Below are 10,149 nucleotides of genomic sequence, written 5' to 3' on the forward strand. Positions count from 1 at the left end.
TTAATCTGCTGAACTATTTGGTTCGACCCTGTAAGCACATTTTGTATAGGTCTACAGTTTTATGACATAAAAGTTGTTTATAAAGTTTGGACACATTACACTTTTAAAGTAATTAGTTTTTGAAATTTGTTAATTTAGGCTCTTTTTTTAACAGTCTATAACACAGGCAATGGAAAAGTAATAGTAAGCTGCATTAGATTTGTATCAATTGTATGTGTTTCTTCACCAGTATGAGATATATGAAAATTGAGCTTTCATGTCACATTTCATTTTTTAAAATGTAAATTATGTTTTATCCCTATTTTTCAATGTTTAAAGACAAGTACTGTAGCTAAGTATATACAGATGGATTTTTTTTTCCTTTGGTATTTTAGGGAAGAGTCTCCAGAGTGTTCAGGGTCTCACTACTAGATCAGACTCATATTTATCCGCCTGTTTACAGTCTCCCAAGGGCTGGGATAACAGGCACGCACCACCACTCCCAGTTTCAGTTGCTGTCTCAGCGCACCCCTGGATGCGGGGCCAGCATGGCAGGCCTGGAATTGAACCCCAGCCCCTGCACCTGCTTGCAGGCATTTTAAACAGCTGGAAATTTTGATCTTCCTGAGAACAATCCTAGAACTCCAGAAAAATTTTCACGGAATGAGAAGGATGAACTCACCTCTGAATTTTGGAGAAGTTTATCTTTTGTCAAAAAGCATCAATGGAACTCAATAAATACTAAATTTAAAGAACATATTAAGTATCATGTCAGAGATACAAGTAGCATAAAGACCATTTTTTAAGCTTTTTGGAACGTTTAAAAACTGCATGAGAATAAAAGTAAAAAATGAAACAATAAGCATATGAAAAGCAGCATGTAAATTCTTTTGATTTGCTTGCCTGTGTGTGAACATTGAAGTGACACCATCTCTCCTTTGAGTTTGGGTCTATTTACTCAAAAGGACCCTTCTGCATTTTAAGTGGCTGCATAATAAATGGCCCAAGTGAAGGTTTACTCCAGCACACCTTTCTCTGTCCTGTCCTGTCCATTCTTGGGGCGTGAGCTGCTGTCAGAGCTTTCTCCTACCCCCTGTGATGTGTCCATGCCAAATTCACTCTGATCAAATTTACAGGGGCCCGGAGCACAGATAGTGCAGGTCTACTGTGATTGTGGCACCTGCTTGATCTGAGAAGGCTGGCCTGGTAGGCAGATCCGAGGAAGCAGGGTTAGACTTCAATGCTCTTTGCAGGAGAACTCTTTGAAAGAGAGACACACCACTGAGCAGCAGCCCCGTGCAAACCCATACAAGGACATAGGAAATTGATTTCTGCAGGTGGCCTGGACTAGAACATCTCCTTAATGTCTTGTAGAAAGCTGACAGTCTAGTTGGTGCCTTTGACTTTGGGTTCATCAGCCATTGCTTGTATATGAAAGAAATACATCAAAAAAGACACTTCTTTCTGGTTGGAAACACTGAAGGTGTTACAGAACATGTGGGTGCTTCTCCAAGTCTCAGGCCTTACTTCCAGGCTGAATTTAAAGAAAACTTAGTTTACTTGTTGGCCCTGGGAAATAATTGCCTTAACAATAGATATAATAGAAACATCAAGGAATGGAGGCCAAAAGGTGACATCATAATATTTTTGTAGAAAAAAATGAGATACTGAAATGAACTTTGGCATTGTATTTTTCTTTTCTTTTCTTTTTTTTGCATTGCATTTTTCTAAATGGAAGAAACTTTCCTGAACTCCAGAACTTTAATGATGCATGATTTACATTAAGTGACATAGACTTTTCTGTACAATAATGAAATAATTTGGTTTAATTTTGCATTATCACTCTTACATGAAAAGAGCAGACTCCATTTTGCATAATAAATATATTTTAATATTGTTTCTGAATCACTGGTAGATAGTACTATTCTTGCACATATCCATTTACCACATACTGCATTTGAGAAAATAGGCTATATCAATTGAAATTTTCATAACTGATGTGATAATTGAAAGTCTTCTCATTTGTAAAACAAAGGGAGTAGGAAAGGATAGATGTTGGTTAAAGGTTATAAAGTGTCAGACAGGCTATGCAAATTCTGGAGATCCAGTGTTCAGCATGGTAATCATGATGTGATTGCTTGGAAATTGCTAAAAGAAGCTATCTTACAGGTTCTTACCACAGAAAAATGATATGCATTTGAGATAACAAATATTAACTTGATTTTATCTTGGCCCAAGGCATACATATATCATATCACCACCTTTTATGACATAAATATGTAATTTTTGTTCAATTATGCCTTAATATATCTTGGAAATAATACAAATAGAGACTTAGAATTTACTCAGCTGAAGACTTAGTGTTGGTGTACAGTGGTTAATCTTGTGTTTTTAGGTAATTTTCAGGGATGAATATTATGTTACAATTGATATTTAAGAATAATTTGAAATTATTCATTTGTGAGTACTTAAGTATATAATGGACAGACATCTTTTGTTCACTGAGATGCAATTTATGCAAAAAAAATCAGAGAAGCAGAAACCTTGGGACTTTCAAGGAAAGATAAGATTAATTAGAATAAAGTCATTTATTGGGAAATAGGAGGAGGGTAGTATTCAAGTAAAGGAATTAATATGCTAATTTTGAGGTGGAAATATTGGTTTATACAAATTTTTTCTTGAAATATTAAAGAAAAATATAGTATGAACCACTTGGAGTCCATCTAGAACAATGTGTTTCTTCAAAGATTTTAAGTGTATAAAAAGGATAATTTTTTAATGTGACATTAATGAAGATGGTACTGAATTTTTGGTCGAATCCTCTATTTCAACACCAGTTTACTTTAAATGACCACATACACTGACTAAAAAGACAACAATTTACTGAGAGCCAAGACAACTACAGCTTCGCAAATGGTATGAGTTTTTTCCAGGGATCCATATTGTCCTTGGACTTGGCTGTTGTATTATACTTTAAATGGAATTGATTGTGTGGTTGGAATGAAAGTAACAGATTGATTTCTATCCAGTGTTACAAAGAGTAAATAGAAAAGTGTTCCTGTCTTGACCTGCATTCATAACCAATAGGATTTGCTAGCTTTAGACACAGTCTTTAATAAGAGATAAAATGCAAATGCAATAAAACAGGCTTCAAAGTTTAAGGATCTTTTCAATGCTCATCAAAGATGTTTCTTTTTGCATTGATTAACTCACAATCACCTAGGAAATGTTATTTTTCTTTCAGTGTTATTCATAATTTATCATGTAATTGTCATTCACAGAGTAGTGCCTTTATGTACATATTGAAATGATTGGAGTGGGAGGTTATGACACAATGGTGCATATTTTAATTGTCCTTAAAACTGAACTGTCTTTTTTAGTGATTTAATCACTGAAGATAGTTTAATTTCTGTTTTATTAACATTATTCAATTCTAGGAATTGTTGTTTTTTTTCTTTAAGTACTTTTTTGCATTATAAAATATCAGGAAAGACATAATATTAGTGTATTTCATTAGCATATTGTAGCAGTATATTTTGTAAGAGATCATTTTTGCTGAATTCAGAATTATTACTGTATTGTTGATTAAATGCTTATTTTCAATAGTGCATTTTACTGCTTTTCTTTTAGCTTCTCTTGATACTTTAGAAGATAAATACACATGGGTAGTGTAATTACACTGGTTATTTTATTAGTCAGGACTTCAGTGGAATCTCTTATTCACTCTTTTGTTAATTGAGGCCCACAAAAAAATGGCTTTAAAATATAAAGTGCAGTTGGCAACTTCACTTTGTTGTAAATGAAGAAATGCCAAAAAAGAAAATAAAGAAAAAGAAAGAAAGAAAAGAAAACAAAAGAAAATGAAACCCTAATATTTCACTTCGAATCAACAGTTTCTTCTTCACACATTATGTGACATTTTTGGATTTGTTTTGTTTTGGGTAAAACAGTTTAGTATAATGATGCCTAAATGAGACAAACAAAACAGAACAAAATACAAACAAAAAAACTAAAACAGCCTAACACATTTGACTCGGATGCGTCTCGGTTGTAGCTTCCGAGAGAGTGCTCTATTCTTCCCAGCCCACTTGATACCCTGCAGGCTGTGGCAGACAATTCACTGGAAAAGCTTAGACATCGAGCTTGCACGCTTCTTGACTCCATTTTAAACCTTTTGTTCACACCAGGGTGGCATTTTTTCACACCGCATGTGGCAATTTTGACTCCTATCCAACTTGTCTTATAAAACCAAAGTCTGTGAATTTTTTACGTTCACAAGGCTGCTTCCTGAACTGCTCCGACATGTTTTTCATAATGATTGGTGCAGAAGTTTATAGCAAAATGTATTTTAGAAAGGAGAAGGAAGAAGAGAACAAATATGAAAAATGTTCTGTCCTAAAATACAGGACATACATTTTGGATAAAATAGAGCTGAACTCTTTGAGCAATGTATGTGAAAAAAATTATACTGGCCTCTATTTTTATTGTAGTTATAGCACTATGCAGAATGTTTCAATTGTTTTTTTAAACTGCAATCATCATTTTCAAGTTTCATAATGTTATTTTTGAAAATCTATTTTTAAACATAAAACATAATCTGACTTCAGAATTATAGAATTACTTTCTCAAAATATTTCATAATATTAAAGCATAAGAATAAGTTTTACTTTTAGATTTGATCATTAAAATGCTCCATTTGATCCTAAATTAAACCATTAGTAAATTGAAGCTCATTATTTCTTTAAAAATGTACTATAAACCACATACTAGAAATTGACACTTTGCGGAACTGAAACAATGTCTACAACATCATCATTTATAAAGTTTTTCTTTTCTCTAAACTTGGTTAAAAATCAATTTACACAATCATATTATCTAATAATAAATTACAGGATTATTCCAAAGAAATTATATAAAGTAATGAGTACAAAATAGTATCAGAAGCAGGAACTTTTTTTCAAATACAAAAGTATGTGTATAGATTTGTTTCTATACTAATTGGGAAGAACACCTAAGCTATAATTAAAGTATCTCTGGAGACAACCTATCAATAATTACTGTACACAGAAATCTTTTCACTTTCCTATTGAAATTCTATTACATTGTATTTGCATTAACAATGAATTGTAAAATAATATTTTAAAATATTTCTCAGACGTATATACTTACTACTTTAGTATTTTCATGGGAAGTCCAGGGGAAGATTGTTATTTAATTGACATATGGTAATGATTATATGATTTCTTACATTCCCTGCAGTTGTAGATAATCATATTTTTATTTCTAAATTATGCAGTAGCTTACAAACATAAATATTTTAATCAACACTAAGAGAAAAATCATTTAATAGAAGCAATTCTACTATGTACTAATTGTAAACATGGTTAAATTTTACAAATTAAGAAAGCTTATTGCATGTTTTATTAAGCTTTGAACAATAAATCACACTTGAAAGAAAGCCTTTTACTTTCATACATCAAAAGAACTATATGCTTTAAGACAAAATATATGACAGAAGTGTTTGTAGATTATAGATTTTATGTTGTCTTCCAGGGAATACCTAAAAAAATTCAGTGCATTTGAATTATTCATTACAATATTTTAAAAATGGAATGAATTCAATAAATTGTGAGTAACCTCAATTTTTAAACTAGTCTAGTCTGCTTTTAACTTTAAAGAATAACAATGCATGATTGACAAGAAAATATTAGAGAAAGAGCATTTCGTAAGTTCTGTAATCGTAGGTGTACTAGCAGAAAGAAAAATGCATACTTCTCCCTTTATAGATAAATATTACTTTAAATATAATTCCTGTGAAGGGTTTTATCATAAAAGTCAAGCAATTTTTAGGAATAACAAAATCCAAATGGTCAACAAAAATTTATTTAAAACAGATAAACTGCAATGAATTGTAAAGTCTAGGGTTATCTTACAATGTACAGATATGTCAATAAATTGCAATTTTACCTCTCCTCTAGGTAATTTGAAATCCTCATTAGAAAAAGAAAGGAAAAATTCAAAAAAAATTTTACAAGGGTCAAATAAAATCCTTGTCAATAAAAGTGAAACAAACAATTGAAAGCAAGTAAAATAGTCAGATAGACACATGTATGCTTAATAAAGGTTTGCTATCAAATCTTCATATAAAAGATAATAATAAAACAAAAGATATCAAACATCTAGCATGCTACTTCTAATAAAGAGTCTGAAACAACATATCATTATCTAAAGAAAGCTACATTTATGAAATAAAGTTTACCTACTTTTGTAGTTCACATATTTGTTGAAAAAAGTATGGTTTTTATTTCATTTGCATGCCAAAATGTAGAAATATATATAACTCCTCATGTATCATTCATTATCTGGTAGTGAAAATCCCAACTTTTAGTGCTTTGAATTTCTTTTTCCTTCTCTCCCTGTCTCCTCCCTCTGCTTCATCCTTCTCTACTGGCCAGCGTGCCTTCTATTTTAGGTGAAATAAAGTAAGAGCCCCAAACAGACACATAAAATAAACACTGTACAATGAAGAGACAGAAGTTTTCTATCTATGCTCTATCTTTGAATGTTAGAAAAAAAAAATCAGCTCATACATTCTGCCACCAAATTCAGCTTCGACGTAATCCTCTGCTACTTAAGGCTGGATGAAAAGAGTAATTGTAAATTATGTTTCATCTGTCACAATAACCTTCTTTATTCTGCCATGGACCTCCCCTTTGCCTGTGGCACTTAGAGGAAATAGGTATACCCAAAAGTATGCAATACTGGTTTCTTAAAACTAAATAAAGCAAAATAAAACCTGATGACACATACACACGATACTTTCTAAGCAACACACTGAAGATAAGCGTATGAGACATTGTGAAGTTCTGCTGCTTCTATAAAGACATAGGAAAAGAACACTTTTCAGAGTGAGCAGGTGGTATTGTTGCCATTGGCTATTATTAACATCAGTTATTGATGACAAGCAGTGAATTTTAATTGGATTAAAAAAGAAATGTGAACATTTTCGTATTTTACTTTAAAATTAAATCACACTATAATGTGTGTACTATAAATACACAATATTTCTCTAACGCACTGAGCCACAGTGATTTCTTTTGCCTTTCATAAACCACTGTAAATGTATGTGCTTTTAAGGATATTTGAAGGCTTGAGAATAATATCTTCATAAACGTTAAACAGGGGAAAACAAAGAAAAAAGCCTTGAAACAGAGCTTATCAAACAATTTTGTTTAACAAAATCAATGTGATTATTTGATTTACTTACTTTTACAAATCACTGAAATTACCTTGAGGCAGTTCAAGTTCACCTTTCTGGAATTAAGCCTGTTCAGTGACAGGCATCATCACATCATCTCCTTAAAAAGAAACCTTCATTTTTTTTTTAACTTAACGTGATAGAGTAAAACTTACACCAATTCCAGTTATAAATAAGTTAAGCTAAGAGAGCTTCAAAAGCTACCAAACAATTGACAGAAAAGGAAATGCTCCATCTAACCCTGAAAGAAAGTCACTACTGAGGAAGTCACTGAAACAGCCAGGAGAACAGTTGGATAAAGGCATATAAATAATTTAAGCTAACACGAAATTCATAAAGTCTGAAGAAAAAAAAAATCTGAAGACTAAAAAGAAAACCTTTTGGCCCACTGCACAGGTTGGACACAAAAGTGCTTGCTAAGCTATCTATTTCACACATGCAACGACAGAAGGTTCGATATTCATTCGATCGATGAGTGAAAAGGCACAATGGCAAAATCAGACAGACTTCTTTTCAAATACAGATCTCCAATGTCCCCCTACAGTCTGCAGACGCACGGCTGGTGGTGTGGCTCCGACGGAGCAAGGGTTACATCAAGGCTGTTCTCTGGACCGTGCAAACAGTCTAGACCAATGACCTGCAGCACGATGCCCTTTGAAGAAGAGGCAAGTTCGGTAATGATGAAGAAAAATCAAGGCGTACCCCTTTTAACAATAGGGAGCAGCTCGAGGCTGCAAAGAGGTAAGCAGGGTAAGAAGAGAACGGCATCTGCTTCCATGGTTACAGGCCGACTATGAGAACCTTGCTTTTCAAGGGAGGCTGTTCTCAGGCTCCCTCACGGGGTATGTCATGCATTATAAGCAAAGGCAGGTTGAGCTGAAATCCGCATAGTTATTTCAGAGTAAAATGATACGGAGCACATGGCTGACAGAAAAAAATAGTCACATGACTATTAAGCGCCAGACTTGGGCTATTTCAGACTGGAATTGTTTTCTTTATACAAGTTGAGCTAAAAATAGTAAATTTATGTAAAGTAAACAAGGATGAAAACAAGATTTTCATTTCTCTGGCTTTATGTGGGCAGAGGTCAAGGGCCAAGATACTCTCCTCCCAAAGGTGGGATCATCGAGCTTATTGTTGATATAGCTTTATTATGAAAATCGTTTAAAATATTTCCTTTTTTTTAAACTGTAACATAGATATGTGTTTTTATGAATTTCTTCCACTACCCTGATTCTCTTTGATATCTTGCCCAAGATTTCCCCATTTTTAATGTTTATTTTTGTGGTTAGATCTCAACAGAGAGATAGAGGCTTAGTGAGAAACTTCCTTAGTATAGTGTTAATGTTTTTAAAAAGTGTAATCGTTCTGTGCTTATGGAAAATTTATAATAGCCAAGCCAGTGGCCCCTGACAATAATTCTGTTCCTAATTTAGGCCTTTGTATTTTATTCAGTGTTTGATACATGAATGAATCTATAAGTATAAAGATTTTTTTCCTTTCTATGAGATATTTGTTACTAAAGTTGAATCTTCTGATGTGATATGCAAATGGCTAATACTATTTGAATAAAAAATTGAGAAATATGAAATGTAGCATATTCTGTATTATTGATGAAAGATCTGTATTAACCACTCAAAATGCAGACATATGTGTAAAAACATAGACAAAACATTCCTCTGAAAATGTACCACAATTTCATGTTAAGAGCTCATGTTGGCTTATCTTTCAACTGTGTGCAATTAACTACAGATGTTCCATGCAGTTTATTCTTTGAACAATTTTTGTTTGAAAATAGAACATAAAAATTAGAGAATGAAAAAAGAAGGAATGATACAGAGGATCTGCACAAAACAACTCTCATTAAAATTGATTTTCAGAAGAACACTTAATATTGAGCTTTTAGTAGAAATGACTGCTTCTTTTCTTGAAAAGAGTCTCTATATCTGAGATATTAAATGCCTGAGCAGTATGTACACCCAACTTGTAGTTTGTAATAAATACTCCCTTCATACAACCAGCTACTTAGTTTACTACAAGGGCACACCAAAGGGTCTTGTTGTATGCAGATATTCCTTCCAAATATTTACCTGAAAGCAAAATTGCCTTGTGCCTTTTGAAATGCAGTCAACTTTTGTGGCCATGATAGTGATGATGCTATGCTTTCCATTGAGAAATCAGAATATTTTCTGGCTCTTTTCCTTATAGTGATACCTGGTTTTTATCTGGGGAAAAAAATGGTTTCATGGGTGATGAAATACATATTGCTTTATTTCTTTGAATGTTGAGAGGTGTCAATCTTTGCTTACATGGTACAAAGCAACATGGGGTAAAACTGAGTGATTGATGCATAATTTTAGTATAATTATACTGCATAATTTAGTATGAGTAATGTGTATATACACTAAATCAGCCATATTCTAGTTCTTTAAATAGTTTACAAACTACTAAGAGTTTCTCTGATATAGCAACAGATTGTACTTCATGCCAAAGGTCAAATGCTAGTTATTTCTTCATCGCAGAATGTACCTGTTAGCTCTAAAGAAAAATAAAACAAATACAAAGACACTAAGGATTGCACATAGCATGATGATTTGTAAGTGGTAGCTAAAGGAAAAGGAGGCTACACTATATAATCTACTGCAAGAGAGGTACTTGAAATCTTGTTAATTTTTTTCCAGGTAACATTTAACCTAGCTTTGCTTTATTTGTTTTTCAAAAACAAGGTTAGGTTTAAGAATACTTATATGTGAGCATAAGCTTTTCTAACTTGTCAAATGTACATACATAAGAACACTTGAAAACAATTTTTTTATCTTTTTGAGACAGGGTCTTGCTATGCAGTTCAGGCTAACCTCAAGCTCACTGGGTAGCACCGGTTGGTCAAAACGTTTTTATGAAAGTCAGACTGA

The sequence above is a fragment of the Octodon degus genome, unplaced genomic scaffold (genome assembly GCF_000260255.1).
Source record: "Octodon degus isolate 3935 unplaced genomic scaffold, OctDeg1.0 scaffold00106, whole genome shotgun sequence".
NCBI classification, from domain to species: domain Eukaryota; kingdom Metazoa; phylum Chordata; class Mammalia; order Rodentia; family Octodontidae; genus Octodon; species Octodon degus.